This window comes from Pteropus medius, unplaced genomic scaffold (assembly GCF_902729225.1).
Source record: "Pteropus medius unplaced genomic scaffold, Ma_sr-lr_union100, whole genome shotgun sequence".
In the NCBI taxonomy this organism is placed as follows: domain Eukaryota; kingdom Metazoa; phylum Chordata; class Mammalia; order Chiroptera; family Pteropodidae; genus Pteropus; species Pteropus medius.
Genome location: NW_024349800.1, coordinates 39,958,240 through 39,977,436, shown reverse-complemented (window position 1 = coordinate 39,977,436; position 19,197 = coordinate 39,958,240).

Below are 19,197 nucleotides of genomic sequence, written 5' to 3'. Positions count from 1 at the left end.
TAACAGCTTTATATAAAGGAAGCTGGGCTAAGGGTTCTTTTAACCACTGCTGCAAGCTGACAAGGTTGTGCATATGCTCTACTCAACAGAAGGAACTATAAATGGGTGTATTGGTATGGCTTGCTGCACCCTCCATGTTATTTACACAGCATTGCCATTCATCAAAGGGGTCCAAGTAGGTGCTCTGCTGGGGTAGTTCCTAAACACTGCAGAAATGAGACTATGAGAAAAAATGTGGCGCTATAGCACTGGCAGCAGCAACAGAACAAAGAAAATGCACATTTGAAAAAAAATATGATATAAATAATAACTACCACACAATTTGACTTTGCTATTGAAATCTGCTCATAGGCTTTTATCTTTTCTTTCACTGCCTCCGTTCTACTATTCATTTTTGTTGCTTCATATTTGTCAAGTTGACAAATGACAATCAGCAGTTCTCAAAAAACACTATACAGGATTTTGTTCTAATTGTCATTTTTTTAAACTAAATTTCACCCATCAACAAACCAGAGCAGAATCAGCATGGGCTAAGCTTGGTGAGATAGCATATATTTTTGTCCTTATTCTGTTTGGATATCTAAAACTAGGAGACTTGGGTTTTAAATCTAGCTCTGCTGCCTTTTTGTTCTGTGTTTTAGTGAATACTCTACTCTAGCCTCAGTATCCTCAACTATATAATAGAAACAAACAAACAAAAGAATCTGGTTCACAGGGTTATAGTCAGTATCAAATAAGGAAATAGTTGTAAAAGCACCAATAGCAGTGTCTGGAATGTTGTAATGACTCGGCTTGTATCAGCTAGATCTAGATATAGTTTATTATGAATTTGCACAGGCGGCAAACATAATATGTATTAAAATAAGAAAATCTGATCAAATAACATAACTGTACTCTTCATGTAAACAGAAGGTACATTTAAAATTTTTCAATTCCAATTTGCATTTTATATTTGAAAGTCAATGAAACACTGTGACCATTATCTTTTTACTACATCTGCTGGGCCTTCATCATAGCATGCACAGAATTAAATATAAATAAATCGTAATTACAATCACATTTAAAAGGGCATTCATTAAGGAATTATTTTGAATATATATGACAAAAACATTCTGGGACGAACACATGTCCTTTTTTAGATAAATGTTCTCATCATACTTTAAATTATTTTTTAAATAAATATATATTGTACAGTTTTATAATGTGTCTTACTACTCTTAAGCTGGCAATATGATAAAGAGCCATATAAAACTTTATTTATCATATAGCAAAACAATCTTGACTTTTATTAAGGAAGACGATGATTACTTAGAGGTTTAAGTTTGACTTCTGACAGTTTAAAGCTTCTTGTAATAACTAGTGATTGCTGGTTGAAATATTGAGTTAATAATTAAGGACAATGTTTGCCAAATAAAAACCTAAGTGACTAAAATGAATGGTTTGCTTCTGACCAATTTTTGTCCTTTGCCAGATGAGACGTGAAAATACAGACTTGAAATCCTGTGGAGATGAAATGACAGGAGTCACACACACTAAGACAGAGAGGGGATGCGTGCCACTGGCTGAACTCCAATTAGGTAATTACATTTTTTTCAACACAAAATACTCATGTTATTTCAATTAAATATTACATTTTTAATTTTCCTACACTCTTTTTGCTTTCTCTTTCCATTTTCATTTCAGGTTAGACATGAAATCGTTACTGATTTATTCAGGGAAATTGGCAATGTCATTTTAGGTACAGGAGAAATGATGTTTTTGACGTTTGGTATAAAACTTCCAAATAGGCTCCGCAGCTTAAATATGGACTGATTGTTCAAAAGTTAAGTAAAAAGAAGAAGCAGGACCTCTGACCAAGATGAAAAGAGCTGGGCTATCAATTTTTTAATCAAAAAAGGTTTAAGCTAAAGATAACCTATAGTATAGTCTAGTCCAGGAGTCACAAACATTTCTGTAAAAGACCAAATAGTAAATATGTTAGGTTTGTGGCCCATATAGTCTCTTTCATAACTACTCAACTCTGCCTCTGCAGAAGGAAAGCAGCCATAGGAAATATATAAATGAATGTATGTAGTTATGTCCCATTAAAATATTTGTAAAACCAGGTGGTGAGCCGGATATGCAAGCCATAATTTGTGGACCCCTTCATCTAATCTCTTTATTTTAGAGAAGCAGAAAATCAGATTTAAAGATATAAAAGTGACATACTTAACCAAAGTCCGTAAAAATTGTATCAGAGCTCAAGTTGCAGCCAAGGAAACGTATCCTAAGCTTCTGCTCTTTCTATTCCATCGTCGTTATATTTATGAGCAAAAAATGGCCTCTGCGTATTGGCCCTTAGGTTATTTCTTCACTGCAGACTGAGATACTTTAGCTCAAAAGCCTGCCAGTGCCAAACTTAAATTTTTACACTCCAATTATTTTAAACATAGCTCAAAACAAGTAAATGTTTAGCCATTTAGAGCCTATCTGCTTTGAATACCCCAGGAAACCTCACACAAAAGGTGTTACATATTGATAAAATAGGGCTTTGGAGTTTTAATGTCTCAAGCTGCTGCTGCCTTTCAGAATTCTCTGATCTAAAGACTTCTGCCAGGGGGCTAAGCAACATTACCTACACGTTTAAGCCTTTCTCAGGTTCCCCTCTCCCCTGAGAGTTCTCTTTTATATGTTTATCTCTCTCTCTCAATCTCTCTCAATCTCTCTCTCTCTCTCTCTCTCTCTCTCTCTCTCTCTCTCCTGAGAAGCAGACCCCTGACCCATAGCCCCTGGAGTGACTCATGCTGTGACAAATCTGTCAAGGCATTGCCAGATAAAGCTTGATGTGGTCAAATCCTTTCCCCTGACTAGCCACAAATCCCTCGAACTCCTATAATCATGATTCATAAAAAGCAAGCAAAACAAAAAAGAAAACTAATAAAATCATCTTTAGATATTTTTATTTCCAAAACAAATTTTTAGTAAGAGAAATTATTTCTGTAAAATCTTTCTCAGAAATTATTTTGCTATAAAATAGTTTGACTGTCAAAATAGTCGATTATGTTCAACTGTGTGATCCTCTCTCTATTAACAGAATTTACTTCCTTTTTTTCTATGCAAGATGCTAGGAAAAAAAAAAGATTGAGAATTAATAAACTTTTGCAGGTAGAAACTTTTTCTTTATATCTAAGCCCACTGTGTGTTGTAGGAAGTGGTTACAAATATTCTGTGATCAGATGATAAAATTATTAAGAGACTTCTATCATTCACAATGTATGTTAAAGTCCTTTCCAAGAAGAGTGTATTCTACTGTATAATTAAAATATTTATGTGGCAAAAATGAAATGGAAAGATCTCTACAGATGTATATAAGTGCCTGTTTAAAAATCCAAAGAATGATTTTCAAATATTTTCTCTAATTACCTTTTTATCTGAGAAGGCTATTTTAAAAATGTACCATGATACTAGTTGAGTAGCAGTGTAGAGGATTTGTGTTCAGGAAACATTCATATCCCATGACCACCATCTACATGAGAAGACTACTTCCCATCATGTTTACTTCAGGTTTGGCCATATGTCTTGCTTTGGCAGCAGGATATTAGTCTATATGACATGAGCAGAGGTTTGAAATGTGCTTGCACAGTTGGGCCACACATCAGGAAACATAGAAGGCTGGAAAAGTGACTCATGTAATGGTGAAATACTTGGTAGAAGTTGCCGAAAATAACCTGAAAACAGGAAATTTACCCAATAAACTGGTGAAATTGGATGATAAGATTTTGAAAGAGAATGTTCGAAGTGTGAAGTATGAGCCGGCTCCTGATAGTTACATTTGTTACAATTATACAAGAAAGTGATGAGCTTAGAATAAGACTGACTGGTTTAGAAAGAAAATAAAGATCAGTTTCAGAGATGGTCAAAATGGTTCACCAAATCAAAGGTGACGCATTTAAATACAAGCATATGGAAAAGACCAAACACAGCATGCAACCATTAAGGAATGGGCTCAAGGTAAAGACCGAATCAAGTGTGGTTTCAATCCCATTTGTCAACACTTCTGAAAATATTTAAATGGTGTCCAGTAGACCTTTCTCCTAGACCTAAATGGCTCCAGAAAGAGTAAATGCTTTGTCATATAGATACTTGATGTACCCAAATTACCTGAAATTAAAAATAGAGAGTCATATCTCAAAAAGAATTGTGAAGGTGGCTTTTGCCAAAGGAATCGATCAGTCTTTGAGAAAGAAATGTTTTAGCAAGAGCAATGCCAATGAGGTCTAAAAGACCAAAATATTTAAGATGCAGAAAAGCATCTGGTCCCCAACTTTAAGGAAAGAAACAAGCTGAAAATCTCTTTGGCTACCAATAAGAACAACATCCTCCAATTCTAACTCTGCAAATGTAGCCAAGGAGGATCATGGAAAATGAAGTACATTCCAAAGATAGAGTCAAGAGCTGGGCGAAGCAATGAACTTGGACACCATTCTCAGGGAGCAAAGCTGAGAATGCTCAAGACCGATCTTCGAGTAGGGGGACCTGGCAACATTTGCCCTATAGGATTGCATAACTCATACAGTCCTCTGACTGCTATATGCCTTCCACTTTTTATCTTGTTTTTTGAATTCAAGTGTTAAAGCGGGAATAACTAAGTGTAACCAAATATGTAGACCTGAATATAAACAAAAGTACATGTCTAAATCTCTGGGATGCAGATGCAGCTACAGAAGTTAGTGGTAAAATTATATCCCTAAATATATTTAACAAAAACAAGTAAGGTTGAAAATAAATAATACAAATATTCAGCCTACAAAGTTATCCTTAGAACAAAAGGCTTCTTTTTCTCCACTTGTTTGTGAAATCAATCCATGTTGTAGTTCCTTCCTTTATATTTGCTGTATTGAATTCCATTGTAGAATTAACTGCAATCTTTTTATCAGTTTTTCATTCACTTGGGTTGCTTCTAATTTTGTAAATAAAGCTGCTATGACAAATCAGGTATGATTCTTCTTGTGGACATGTGTTTTTATTTTTCTTGTATTAATACTTAGAATTACATTATTGAGCCAAATGGTAGTTATAGTTTTAACTTTATAAGAAACTGCCAATTCTTTTTACCAAAAGTACCACTTAATATTGCCAGCAGGTAAAGTATCTGAAAAGAGAGATAAACCTATCACTTTTAGTGAAGGATATGATTAGATACCAAGAAAATAATCAAAAATTTATTTTAAACCAGTAAAAGTTTACAGTTTTAAGTTTAACATCTTAAAAGGACAGTTTTTCTATATACCAGCAATTATCGATTATGAAAATATAATGAAAGAAAGCATACTATTACAAAAAATAATAAAAAACTATATATCAAAATATAACTAGGAAAACATTTAACAAGAAAAATATAAGTCCCATATAAATGAAATCATGAAACTTTAGTGAGGAACATAAAGGAAGATATAATTAATAGTAAAAGTTCTATAATTCCAGTTAGTGACAATATCAGTTCTTCTCAATTAAATTTATAAATATAATGAAATTACATCAGAAGTGCAATAGATACATACTAGAAAATTACAAACTCATATTCAATTTTTATTATAAACTGATCTGAATTTCATGTGATTGCATATTTGAAGGAATATTTAAGATATTTTAGAAAGAAAAGTATAAATGAACGTATAATTTATTTAGGTACTTAAGGATATTCGAATGAGGTTATTTAACAGGGTGGCACTAATCTAAGAACTCACAAATTTATAAGAATAATAAATTTACTTTAAATACTGCATTGGTTACCCAATTACCTACAAATAAAGTTATATTTTACCTCAAATCATCCACTACGATAAATTCCAGGGTGATTTCAGTAGAAGGAAGGGAGGTTGAAATATTAATCTTGAATTTATAATCATTTTAAGGGTGTTCTTTTATTAGAACATCAAGTGTTCAAATATAAGGAAAACAGAGATCATATGGACCACTTTTTTTTTTCATTATGTTTTATAGAATAATATTATCCTGAAGAAGATAAGAGATACCGATAAATCTTTGGAAGGAGAAAGGGAAACAGCCAATGAGGCAAACCTCTAAAACAGTTTCAATAAGTATAAGTCAGTTTTCATCTGTTTTACAGTTTTAGGGTTGTATGTAAGATTTCATTTTGAAAGGTTCCACGTCAATAGGTAGGTAGCTAGGTATGCAGATGGATGGATGGATGGTTGGGTGGATGGGTGGATGAATGGATGAATGGATGGATGGATGGACGGACAGACAGAGATAGGAAGATACATTTCTGATCTAATATATGTTTCTGATTTTCTAGTTGCAGAAATTCAGACCCATACACTTAAAATGCTTTCTTATAAAACGTAGCCAGAAAACAGCACCATCAGAATGTGAACATATAACTCCTTTTCCTAAGGAAAAGACATTCTCTGATATGCCACCCTGAATGAAAAGAGGCTATGGTATGCCTTGAGTCACCATCAGCTTCCCTTCCATTTTCTTTAGAATCAACATATAAAAATGTATATGACTTATTATATGAATGGCTACATCTATGTGCCAGTCTACTTCATGTAAAAATACCTGACATGTAACACATATATTATAGATTGTATAATTACCTATTATATAAAGTAGTTTTTATATCATAGTTATAACTATAATATATATTATATTATACAATTATATATGTTTAATATAAGACAATGAAGTATATATAATATTTTCTCCAAACCAGGTCCATCTCTTTTTACTCTTTTCTGTGCTATTTGAGAATGCTTTCTTGAATTCAAATGAAACTGTAGCTTCAATTAAAATAGTTTTGTTATGTAAGGACTAGATATTAGAAATGCATGGATGTTCCTAAGTGAATTGGTATACCATCTGCAAAAGAAAACCATATAGAATTAATGCATTATACCCTTATATTTATGGAAATGTGAAAAATCAATGTAAAATGATTCAGTATCCATATATATTTAGTAATATTTTAATATGACCACAAAATTAATGTGTTTAAAATTATTCTAAATATGATGCCAGTACTACTCCTATGGTAATAATAACAAATCTATCAACATATAATGATTAGTCTGCCAGCGCACTGAGTAGTTTTCTATAACTTCAGTCATTTAAAATGAATTACATCTGTTATGAAACTAAGTTTTAGCATCCATTCACATTGTCATGAGAAAAGAGCAGTATATCTCTCTAAAGAAGATCAATCACTATTATATTCACTCTGATTGCCTCAGGAGTTCTATGATGTACACGAGATCCTTAAATTTGCCAACCAAAAATCTGAGATCTAATCTATGCACCAGAATTTGCTAGCAGTGAGCTTTCGGAAAAGTCATTTTTTCTTCTGAGCATATTTGCTCTCCTATAAAATAAGCCATACATATTTACTATATACAACTTTATGAGGTTGGAGATAAGTATACACCCTCAAAACCATCACCACAATCAATGCCATAATCACCAGAAAATTCTTTATGGCACCTTATGATTTGCTCTTGACCCTAACCCAGAAAAGGATGCTGACAGTTGTGCCAGAGGACAGTCCCATTTGACTATCATATTTTGAAATACATCTTTGAGAAGTTGGTATGGTAGAGAAAATTAACAATGCAAGAATGTGGTTTTAAAAATAAAATACAATGACAGTATGAAAAGTACATCATCTTTTGACATCATCTATGAAAGTGCCTAATAAGTGGCTAAGTGGAAAGTGGAAAATAAGTGGCTAAGTGTGAAAGAAAATATAGAGAATTAGTAGCATTGAAGATATTTATGGTTTCTATTGGGGTGTATATGCGTAATAGAAACATTTTATAAAAAGAGATTCTTTTTCTTTTGTGCAATGTTGTAATAATAGCATTGAGTTTGCCCAGCATAGAGACACAGGAGGATTAGACTAGGAATAAAGACAAAAGAGGATTAAACTAGGTGGTAGTACTGAAGTGACTATCTTGGCCACATAACTATTCCTCCCCATTCAACTTCCTTATCTGAAGATATGAATTTTCAGTATAAAGCTTATGTAAGATTCTTCCACATTCTAAAAGATGGTAGTGGCAATGGGGTGAGGAACAAATCAGTAAAATATGGCAGGAATTCTATGCATGTATAAGAAGCACTTCATAAAATGATTTGGGGGTTTTAATTAACTATATATGTAGTCAAGCTATGATTTCCAAACCCTGTGCACATCAGCATCACTTGGGAAGCTTTTAAAACATGTGCATGCATTGCTGGACCTCATTACCCAGAATTTCTGATTTAATAGAGTTTTTTGTCTTTTTTCCTCATTGGATGATAACTCATTAAAGACATCCATTTATATTCCCAGTACTTATCATAATTTAGGCTCAGCAAAAGTTTGCAGAATAAGTGAATAACAAATTCTAAGTTTTGTGAGTGTGCAGCATGTAAAATATGTAGGGAGAAAGCATGTATATATAGGTAAAATCAGTCTCTAGCATACACTGACTTCAAGGGTTACAAAGAATGGACTAACAAAGAGACAGAGGATAGACTACTGCCTTACCCTAAAATTGGGAATATTTACGTCTCTAAGCCAGAAAATTACAAGTTGGATGTTAGAGCATGCATGTAGAATGCACGTAGCGTGATGACATGATGCTGGAAAGGCAAGCAAGTTAAATTCATGGAAGGTCTTCACTGTCATTCTAGGCACATTATCCTGTATGCTCAATGCTTCAATTAATTTTTTAAATTATGATTATGAAATAATTATTTTCTAATAAAGTGTTACAAAGAAACGTAGCACAGGAGTAAAATTTTTTAAGAGTAGTAATGTTGAAGAAAGTCTTAGATCTCTAGAACCCTACTGATCTGGGAAGCTAGCCTCCAAGACCTTTTTGTAAAATAAACACAGGGCTCCACAAAATGTAGCATGAAGCAATCAGATTCAGGTGACAGAGCACACTGATGGCAGAGACTGCTTATCAACCACATGTTGTCAACCATAAGCCAGAAGCAGCTGGAACTGTGAACATGAGAGAGGCTTAAATCTTGCCATTTAAGAACTTAGATGACAGAAATATGGGGAACCTGTCTCTCCAGAGCTGGACATCACCCCCCGCTTCATCACTAAATAGTCACACATCAACAAATTATCACATGTACAGTACACATAATACATATGAAAACTGGATTTCATCTCAACAAATGCTAATGCTTTTTAGTGTATAATGAAACTTTTTTAGTATGTAGTGAAGACACAAGTGACTTTTGTGTAGCGACTGCTTCTTTGTAAGACAACATATATATAGTATAGAATAGCACACAGCTTTCCGTAGCTGAAAAGAAACAAAATGAAATGTGTATTTATAGGCCCACACAGTAGGCCAAATGGAGTAAAGTCAACAAACACATGTTATTCTCAAGCAGATGTAGAAGCTTTTATGAAATCCAATCATACTAAGAGTTAATGCAAAAGTAGGTAACACTGAAACTTCTGTATCAGCTAGGAATGCATTTGGCCTCAGGTAAAAGAAAGCCTTTAATATGTTTCATAAGAATCTATTTAACTTATTCACCAAGAAGTACCAGGAATGGCTATACAGATGCTTAACAATATCTTTAGAAAGAAGCTCTCTCTTTCTTCTTTACCATGTTTAGTAATGGCTGCTTCACTTTCATGCATTGAGAGACCCTACCAGATGGAAAGAAGCTGTATGAAGAGGTGGCACTGGCAGACAAGCCTTTCAGTTTCATTGTGTCTCATGAATCTCCGAGTTTCAAGGAAGGATGAAAATTTGGTATTTTAGCTTTAGAATGACTAAATAGTTAGAAGGGGTTTGGAAATCAAGTTTAAATCACCCAATTTACTAGTTCTACTACTAGCTTTTATTTAAAGTCCTGAAACTTAAGGTTAGAGAGGTCCAATGAAAAAAAAAAAAAGAAAAAAAAATATATATATTTAGAAGCTAAATGTATCTATATGATCTATAGAATTAAAATATTTTGATGCTGTTGCTTTTTTATCTTACCAAAAGATGTCAATGAAACCTTTTCACAGAACTATGTCACGATAGCCATATACTTTCCCCAATTTTACAAATTACAAGGTTAGAACAATGCACATTTATATATCTTCTAATGTTGGTCATGTCTATCATTAGTTGGCTACATTTTCAAGTATAAAAGCACCTTTTAAAAATAATATTTTTAATCCAAAAATATTACACTGTCATTTTAATATTTTTGAACATTATGGAAAGGCACAAAAATGCATATAATCCTAGCATTTACATTAAATTCTAATGCTAACAAGTAATATACTTTTAATAAATTGCAATTGATTTGATATAATCCGTAGAGTGACATGACTTCCTCACTTGTAGCCCTTTTTTCCAACCAAACTTCCTCAGTAAATAGCTGGGTCTCCCTATTGCAATGTTTGAAAACCATGTGCTTCACCTGAGAGAGAAAAATCCAACTTCCACTTTAATGCTTCTGATGAATGTACTCTACTGACTCTTAAAAAGATGAAAAGCTATCCAAGTATTTAAGAAGGGGGAAGAGTCAAAACCTTCAACAATTAAAGATAAGTAAAGATTCAAGGTTTTCATTAGAAGAAATCTTCCTGAGTTTGCCAGTCATTGGAACATTAATCTTGAGCAATTTTGGCATATGCCTTTGCTAATGCAACACTGAAGCAGCTCATTCTACAAATGGCTAGCTCTAATTCATGGAAAGGTCTTTCTTATAATAAGCAGAACTCTGGCTTGCCTTAACATTAACATTTGTCTTCTAAACAGGCCTTTTCTTTTACCAACGAGGGCCTTTTAAATAATTGAAAGCAGCTTCCATTTTACCCTCGCATTCCTGTTTCTCCTTTCCAGTGTCTGTTGTGTGTTCCAGAAATGGGGGAAGGGAAGCATTCCTTCACTTATAGGGTAACATAGGATAATTTTATTTCTTCAGGAGATATGAGTGTAAGAAACTCAATTTGTGGTTTTCCCTCTGTATTCACAATGTTTATCCACTTCCTCATCTCCCCTCCACTCAGAGAGGGTAATTAATACAGACCAAGGCCTAATATCCATTCCTCTCAAATAGGATAATATGCCAAAGTGCGTGTTTTGTGTGTTTTAGCCTATCAGTAATCTCTCTCCCTCAGATGAAAAGAATACTTATATATGGCAGATATTCTCCTCAATCATTTCTCCGTAATAAGTTTACCATTAAAGACCTCCCAATAGCCCTAACTATAAGAAATAACTATTACTCAATTGGTTGGCCTTAATAAATGGGCAAGAGAGTTCAACTCCTAAAGGAAAGCATGGAAAAACTCTCATCACCATTAGGTTAACTTTAACAGTAAGTTGTGTGCTTTAGATAATAAAACTGATACTGGATATATTACATCCTTCATCAAAACCCTTGTACTTCATCTCAGTTGGCTCAGAACCTAGAGTGAGTCTCATTATTATTCATATCTAGTAACTCTCCCCTAATAATCCCTAGCTCTTTCAATGTTCTGGAATACATGTCTTATTATCCAATATTATGTTTATGCTTTTCTGAATATCCTTTACTTTGTATAGGCACCTCTTACAATATAGACTCATAGAACCATAGTATACCGAAATTTTTTTCCTTTAAATTGAACTCAATTAGACCTTGGTTAACATCCAGATGTGACTGCCTGGGTAGATAATTTATTGGCCATGAGTCAGGTTTTCCATCTTAAGTACACAGAATGATATCAATCTCACAAAACTATTATAAAGTTAGAGATAATTAAGATAGCATTTGTAAATCATTTAACGCAGTGCCTGGCAATGAGAAATATTAGTTTATCTTTCAGTGTTCTCACACAAAACTGAATCTACTTAAATATAATATCTGGCACATACTAAAGAGACTTTAACATTTAATACATGCTCCATAGGTTAGACACATTTTAAGGAAATTTTGTAGGACTGAATTATTTCCACATTAATAAATGAAATACTACCTTTCTATTAAGAAGTTACAGCTTCTCAAAATATTTGTTCATCGTGGTACAAAAATCAGACAAATTTCACTTATTTTCTGAGCCTCACTTAAATGCTGCCTTTTATATGAAGGTTTAATGATGCCACCTCAGTCTCAGCAGAATAAAATTAATGCATTTGATTTAGATATCTCTTACACTATTGATTTCATTTTATATTTTACCATAATTATCTGTTATTTCATAATCCAAAATGCATTGTAAACTACTGTGAAAATAGGCCTGGCACTGTGGTACTGATCCATACCATGGTACCAATATAACTTTAAAATCTCTTAGAGGTCAAAGGGCAATGTGAATAAAGGTTTAATATTAGGCCTGGCCTGATGAAATTCGTCTTGAAAAGTTTTTTTGGGAAACAGTAAGTTAAGACAAATGAAGATATTGTTTATGCCTCTTTTGTGTGGGGCACTACCCTGAGTTGTGAGAGATGTGAGTTGGTATGCAAGCCATCAAATATAATGGTATATAAAACTGGTGGGTAAAAGGGCAATAGCTTTCAATAGGTCAAGGTGAACCATACATAGTACTCAACCATGACAGCCATACACGCCCCATATCTATGAGGAAACAAAAGAAGCTGCACCTTTTGGTACCCATCAGGCCTCCTAATGAGATGAAAATGTTGTACTTGCTATATTCTCTGCTTTTTATCCTTCTAAAAAAGCTAAATAATTATTGTATTAGATTAAAGCCTTTTTATGTCTTATTGCCAATCTAAAACCATAACCATAGAGTTGATACTGCAGAGAGTCTGTTGTAGCCTATTTGAATAATAGCACAACCAATAGAGCATTTGCCAAATATCTTAGCTCATTAGAATAATACCCAGGCATTTATAATTGTTGAAAGATCATGGCAAAAGTAGGGCATCAAAAAAGTTCAGAATGTATTACAAACATTGAGTAGTTAGTATGATTAGTATGTAAGATGGAAAGGAGGAATATAAGTAGCTATAGAGGCTATAATATAATCTTGTGAACCTGTGCACACCCCTGAAATTTTACACAATACTTTTTACAAATATGTATATGATTATTTCTGAGAGGTTCAAATTTTAATGAGATCATGAAAGATGATCCATCCCTTAAAAGGTTAAGAGCTTTTACTTTTACTTTAGTTTAGAGAGTCTGTCTGAATACTGTTCTGAGAAGAATTCAGGCAATTTATAAGGAAAATTACTTCTTTGATGCCTCCAGGTTACTATTTAGAAAATTACTGTTGGACTCTAACAAGTGGCTTTCATTTGCTGAAATTAAGGTTAATTTTTTTTTCCCTGAAATGTCTTGCTTATTCCTGAGAAATTACTCAAACATTGTTTAAGGGGAAATGTTTCCAAGAATCCAGGACAAGAGTCAATCGATTATATTACTTCTTAAAAAAAGGTATCCCTTCTGCTTTTCCTAATGCAAATATAGCACATTATGGGGTTTGAGGAAGAAATGCACAAAAAAGAACAAGGTTATATGAAAACAAAGAAGTGTTAGTTTTTAATTTGATTGGTGTTAGCAGCAAAATCATTAGGGTGAGTAAAAGTATTCCCCATCCACCATCATGACATAATGACTCCAGTTCCTATAACAGAGTCAAGCATTCAGGAAATACCAACACCACAGCAGTGAAAGACACAGATGAAGAGTTTCAAAATATTCACTACCAGTATTGGTGATTATGGTAGTGTTGAGTTGATTACAATACCAGTAGACAGTGTTTCTTTTTAATATAGAGATTTTCTACAATGGCTAATGTATCCATTTCTAGTCATAAAAGGCTTTAACTTCAAGTAAGACAATAGCCAAGCAATGTCAGCCTGAACTAGAGAGTTGATTTATTTTTTCCTTACTTAACAAGTACACAGAAGGTTAGTTTTTATAGTCATTTGTTAAGCCAGTGCCAAGGATTTAGAAATGGCATCACAACAATTTTCCAAGTCTTCTTTTCGATGTTCCAAAATGATTGAAGGAACTCCTAGCACCACATCTTCACACAATTTCATTCGCGATAACAAAGCAAGCAAGATTTAAACAACAGATAGAAACAAGAACAGAAGTGATATAGGTTGAATTAACCTTGGGATAAGCAGTCATTGTATTTTTATTTTTGCTTTGTTTCATTTTTGTTGGTTGAACCTCAACTATATTGGTTTCAGTTCATCATAATCCTATGTTCAAGTTATATTCTCATTAAAGATCGATGCAAGTCATCTCTCTTTTTATAAGTATTTATTGATTTATCACATTTGATCCCCATCCAGTGTTATTTCTCTCACAGTGGAAAATGGCTGGACTCAGTGCTACTGTTGTATTTTGTTTCTATGTCTTTTTAGTGCTAGGAATAAAACACTTGTATTTTTAAAGATAAAATACATCATGAGTTCTCACTGATTATTTTACTTTAAGCTCAGTAGTACAGATTTTTTACTTTGCCTCATTAATCTTACAATTGAATCTAATTTAGCTCATGCCAAAAATCTTAGTTTCAGAGATATCAACCATAGCTACTCATTTACTTTGTACCAGAAAATAAAAACAACAACCTCTGAATAATAATACCAGCACTGGAATGTATGTCATCAAAGTAGTGACAGGGTAGTTCCTAACTTTAGTCCCTCTCACAAGAAATTAACTAGCCATAGACAAAATACCAGAACCCAGGGGTTAGGCCAAAGCACCCCCATGGACAGCAGAGACCAAGAGGGGCTGAGTTAGAAGAATAAGTGGAATGGCGAGGCTCTGATCACGTCACCCAGAATCTGAACCCTGAACTGATCCACATTTACTCCACGTAGACTTTCTGGGGTTGGGTGCCTGATAATATCTAGTAGACAGTTCTTCCCATTTTTGTCTGGGAAAGACAGCCCTCTCCTGCCAGCCTAACCAGCTGGTGGCGTCTGGAGGGAGATGACGGTGTCTGTCGTTCCTCACCATCTCACTGTCTTCTCCCTCTCATTAAAAATGAAAATAAAATTCCAAATAGCAATAATGAGATGAGAAAAGAAGTACTAGCCCAACTAGATATATCTCTGGGAATTATAAAACCAAGTCAATAAGAAACTGGATCAATACTGGGTGGAGACCAACTGAAAAGTTATACTGGTCTGGAGATGAGGAATCATTATTTTAGGGTAGAACAAAGTCAGTCTGCAAAGAGAAGGGAACAGAACATACACACAAAGATAAATGACTGAGTCAGGTACTCTAGTTTTCTAGTACCTGTGACATCTAACCATTCTTCAGCCTTTGAGTCTTTGTATTCTTAAAGTAAATTCCAAGTTTTATTTCACTGGATTAAGTGGGCCTCTTTTCCTTCATACCTAAAAAACCCTGACTAGAATATGCAGAAATAAGGTTGAAATTAGGAAGCCTATCCTTCACACTCTCTAATTCTGAGAGTGTAAGCTAATTTATAATTGGCTAAGAATGGCTTCTTCTTGGCACAACTTCATGGAACCCTACTAAAAAGGGCTTTTTTTTCTACGATTATTCTATAAAATGTGTATGTATATTTCCATAGTCATCGTCATTTTTCTCCCTTTAATTTCATCAAACTTCTCTCTACTGTACTTGCTCTGTAAGTTCGTTTCTTCTTACATAGAGTTCTTTTCTCTGTATATCATTGCTGTGATTTGTTTGTATTTCCATTTTCCAAGTACAAGCAACATATCGTCTGCCAAGTTTTGATACTTGTGATATTATTAAAATGTATAATATTTCATTTATGACTTATTTTAGCAAGGATATATAGATATAAGTATATCATTTTTTCCTGTTTACATCCCTGTTAATTTCCCTGAAAATGACACATAAAACCTCAAATGGCAGTTATTCAATGTCAGACCTAGCATTCTTCCTGGTAGCTGTTTTCCCCATTTCTCTCCTGAAATTTCAGTTAAATACTTGTGTGCAAAACATTTACGGTACCATTGCCCATGAGTCTTACAACATAAATCAAGGTTGCAAATTATGAAGTGTTCATCTTTAATTATTGGATTTCCAAATATCTTTCTTCTCTGAAAGCATGATCTTAAACTGGAAAAAGAATTAGAAGAACCACTTCTGCCCCTTGATCTAATTTCTTTTCCTGGACTTCATAATAACAAGTGAGGTATTTTTTATATTGATACACTACCACAAAACTGAGCAAAAGTGGGGACTATTTTATAGGGTTGGTGAATTACAACAGACCTTATATTACATCCCTAACCAGGAAAACAGCATATTTTTTAAAATTAGACATACCAGTGTCTATGCAGCCAACATTTTGAACCTAATAAGGAATCTCTATTAATGTGTGCTTCTTCCCAGTAGATAGATAGATAGATATTATATGAATTGACTCACACAATTATAGAGCTCAAGAAGTCCCACAGTTTGCCTTCTGCAGGCCAGAGAACCAGGAAAGCCAATGACGTAATTCAGTCCAAGGTGAAAGGCCTTAGAACCAGTAGTGCAGGTGTCTAAGGGAAGGAGAAGATGAATATTTCAGCTCAAGTGGAGATAGTAAATTCCCTTCCTCTACATTTTTCTTCTATGCAAGCCCTCAGAGGATTGGATAATGCCCAGCTGCTTTGGTGAAGATGATCTTTACTTAGTCCGTCAATTTATATGTTAATTTCTTCCACAGATACCCTCACAGACGCACCCCAGAAAAAGGTTTTGCCAGCTACCTGGGCATCCCTTAGCCTAGTCAAGTTGACACATAAAATTAACCATCACAAATATCAACAATTTTGCTTAAACTATTATTGCCTTGATAGTCTCCTCATCCTTCGGTTAGAAATATTCTGCTGTTTCCTATACTCCAGATTCAGTATCTAGGTACTTAATTCTATAATTCTTCCTTACTCTTCATTTGTCTTACTCTATTTTGCCATACCATTTTTTCTTTCCTATTGTTCTATATTATTTAATTTATAATTTATTTATTATTATTAGCTAAAATTTAAGCTCCATAAAGTCTGTAATTTGTTTCATCCCATTGATATATTTCAAGCATCTAAAATATACTTAGTATATAGTAGGGACTCAATATGCATATTGAGTATATTCCATTATGATTTTTTTTTGCAATTTTCATCTAACTCCATTTTTAGATGACAAAATACATACATACCTATCTAACATACACATGCACAGTTTTATTTTTATAGATTCCTTATGGATTATTTTCTTCTATTCTTTCAGATAAGCTAGAGTACACAGACAGAAGCATAAGTCAAACTTTTTCAGAAAGCTTTCTATCTGGGAAGGTGAACTTACACATATAAAACATATTATTGATGACCATATCAATGAGGCACACACATAACATACATATTATGTTGGCCTCAAGAACAGTTTTTTGCCAAAAAAGTGTACTGTAGTACTTGCGTTTCCTCTGATGGCCAAAATGTGTGTGCTATGTGCCACCGAGTTGGTTCCAATTCCTAGCAACTCTATGAATGAGTGATGTCCACAATGTTCCATCCTTAACAGCATTTCTTAGCTCCTGTGGACTCATGCCTCTGGTTTCTTTTATGGAGTCAATTCATTCATCTTATAGTTGGTCTTCCTCTTTTCCTGCTGTTTTCTATTCTTCCAGCATTATTGTCTTTACTAAAGAACTCTGCCTTCTCATGATGTGCCCAAAGTAGGGCAACTTCAGTTTTGTCATTTTTGCTTCTCGTGATGTTTCAGACTTACTGTGCTCTAGGACCCACTGGTGGTCCAGGGTATCCCTAGAGTGCTCCTTCAACACCATATTTCAAATAAATCATTTTTTTTTCTCTATCAGCCTTCTTCACTGTCTAACTTTCACATTAGTACATAGCAATTGAGAATATGAGGGTGTGAATAATCTTAGCCTTGGTCTCCAATGACACTTCTTTGCTCTTGGTGATCTTTCCTAATTCTTCCATTGCTGTCCTTACGTGTCTCAGCCTTTTCTTTATTCTTTGGCTGAAAATTCCATTTAAATTGATAACTAAACCAAGATAATCAAAATCTTTAACGATTTTAATGTCATCTCCAAATGCCACTGAAAAATGCTTTTTGTGTGTGCACTATTCAGTGGGAGCCACTGGGATTGTTATATTTAAACCTTCATGGCTACAGTAGTAAAATAGATGGTCTCCGAAAAGATTGAAATAATAAATTATCTATAGGTTCTTAACCCACTGTCATATAGGGACTTATGATCAGAGAAAACATAGTCTGATACTTGCGTGTTCTAAAGACTCAACAGCTGAGATGAGATTCTAAATTCCATTGCTGCTGACTCTTTTGATTGATCCCTGAACCATGCTTCATGGGTTGATGGAAATTGGAATTAACTTTTATCTATAGGGAAATAATATTTTTATAGCTGCTCACAATCCTCCCTGTAAAACTGTCAAAATTACAAATGCTACTGACAACAAAACATAAGTTGTACCGCCTCATAATAATCCTAAGTACTATATAATAAAAACAAATATCCATGCCCTATTCTTTACAGAGTACCAGTTCTTGATTCACACTGGCATAGTGGTAGTTGTTAATATTTTTATTGGTTAGATTTATGTTCTTCCCTTTGTCTGCTTGTCCGCTTGTCTCCTTGCCTCCTATGAAAACATAAGAACATCTATCCCCATGGCCCTAGAGTGTTAATGACACTGTTGATATGACCCCAAAGGAACATCTAACAGAAGTATTGCTTCCCTATCTCTTCTCTTACTAATTTGATTACAACTCCCTACCCCACCTGCACACACATGTTTAAAGAGTACCCCACCAAAGAGTAAACACACTAAGTCTGGCAGTGTGTACCACCAACCAGTAAGTACTTTCTTTTTAGAGAACAGTTTCAGTTTTCAAGGATGTTCATAATATTAGCCTTAGTGAGAATATTCATGTTAATTCTAATTATCGGGTCATTCCACCCCATTATGACACTAGGAATATGGCTATTAACACCTAGACAAATTACATTCTGGGGTATCAAATAAATAGCATAAATAAACTCTGGAGTCAAACTTCCTAGGTTCAAGTCATAGCTTTGACACAAGCTCTGTGACATTAGGTAGGTGACAACTTCAAGACTCGTTCATCTACGTAAACCAACCTATAGGAATGATTACAATGATTAGACATGTTATTTGTAAAGGACTAGATTTTATTTACATACTTTAAACATGAAAATGGTGTATGAATAATTTCTTTTTTAAATTG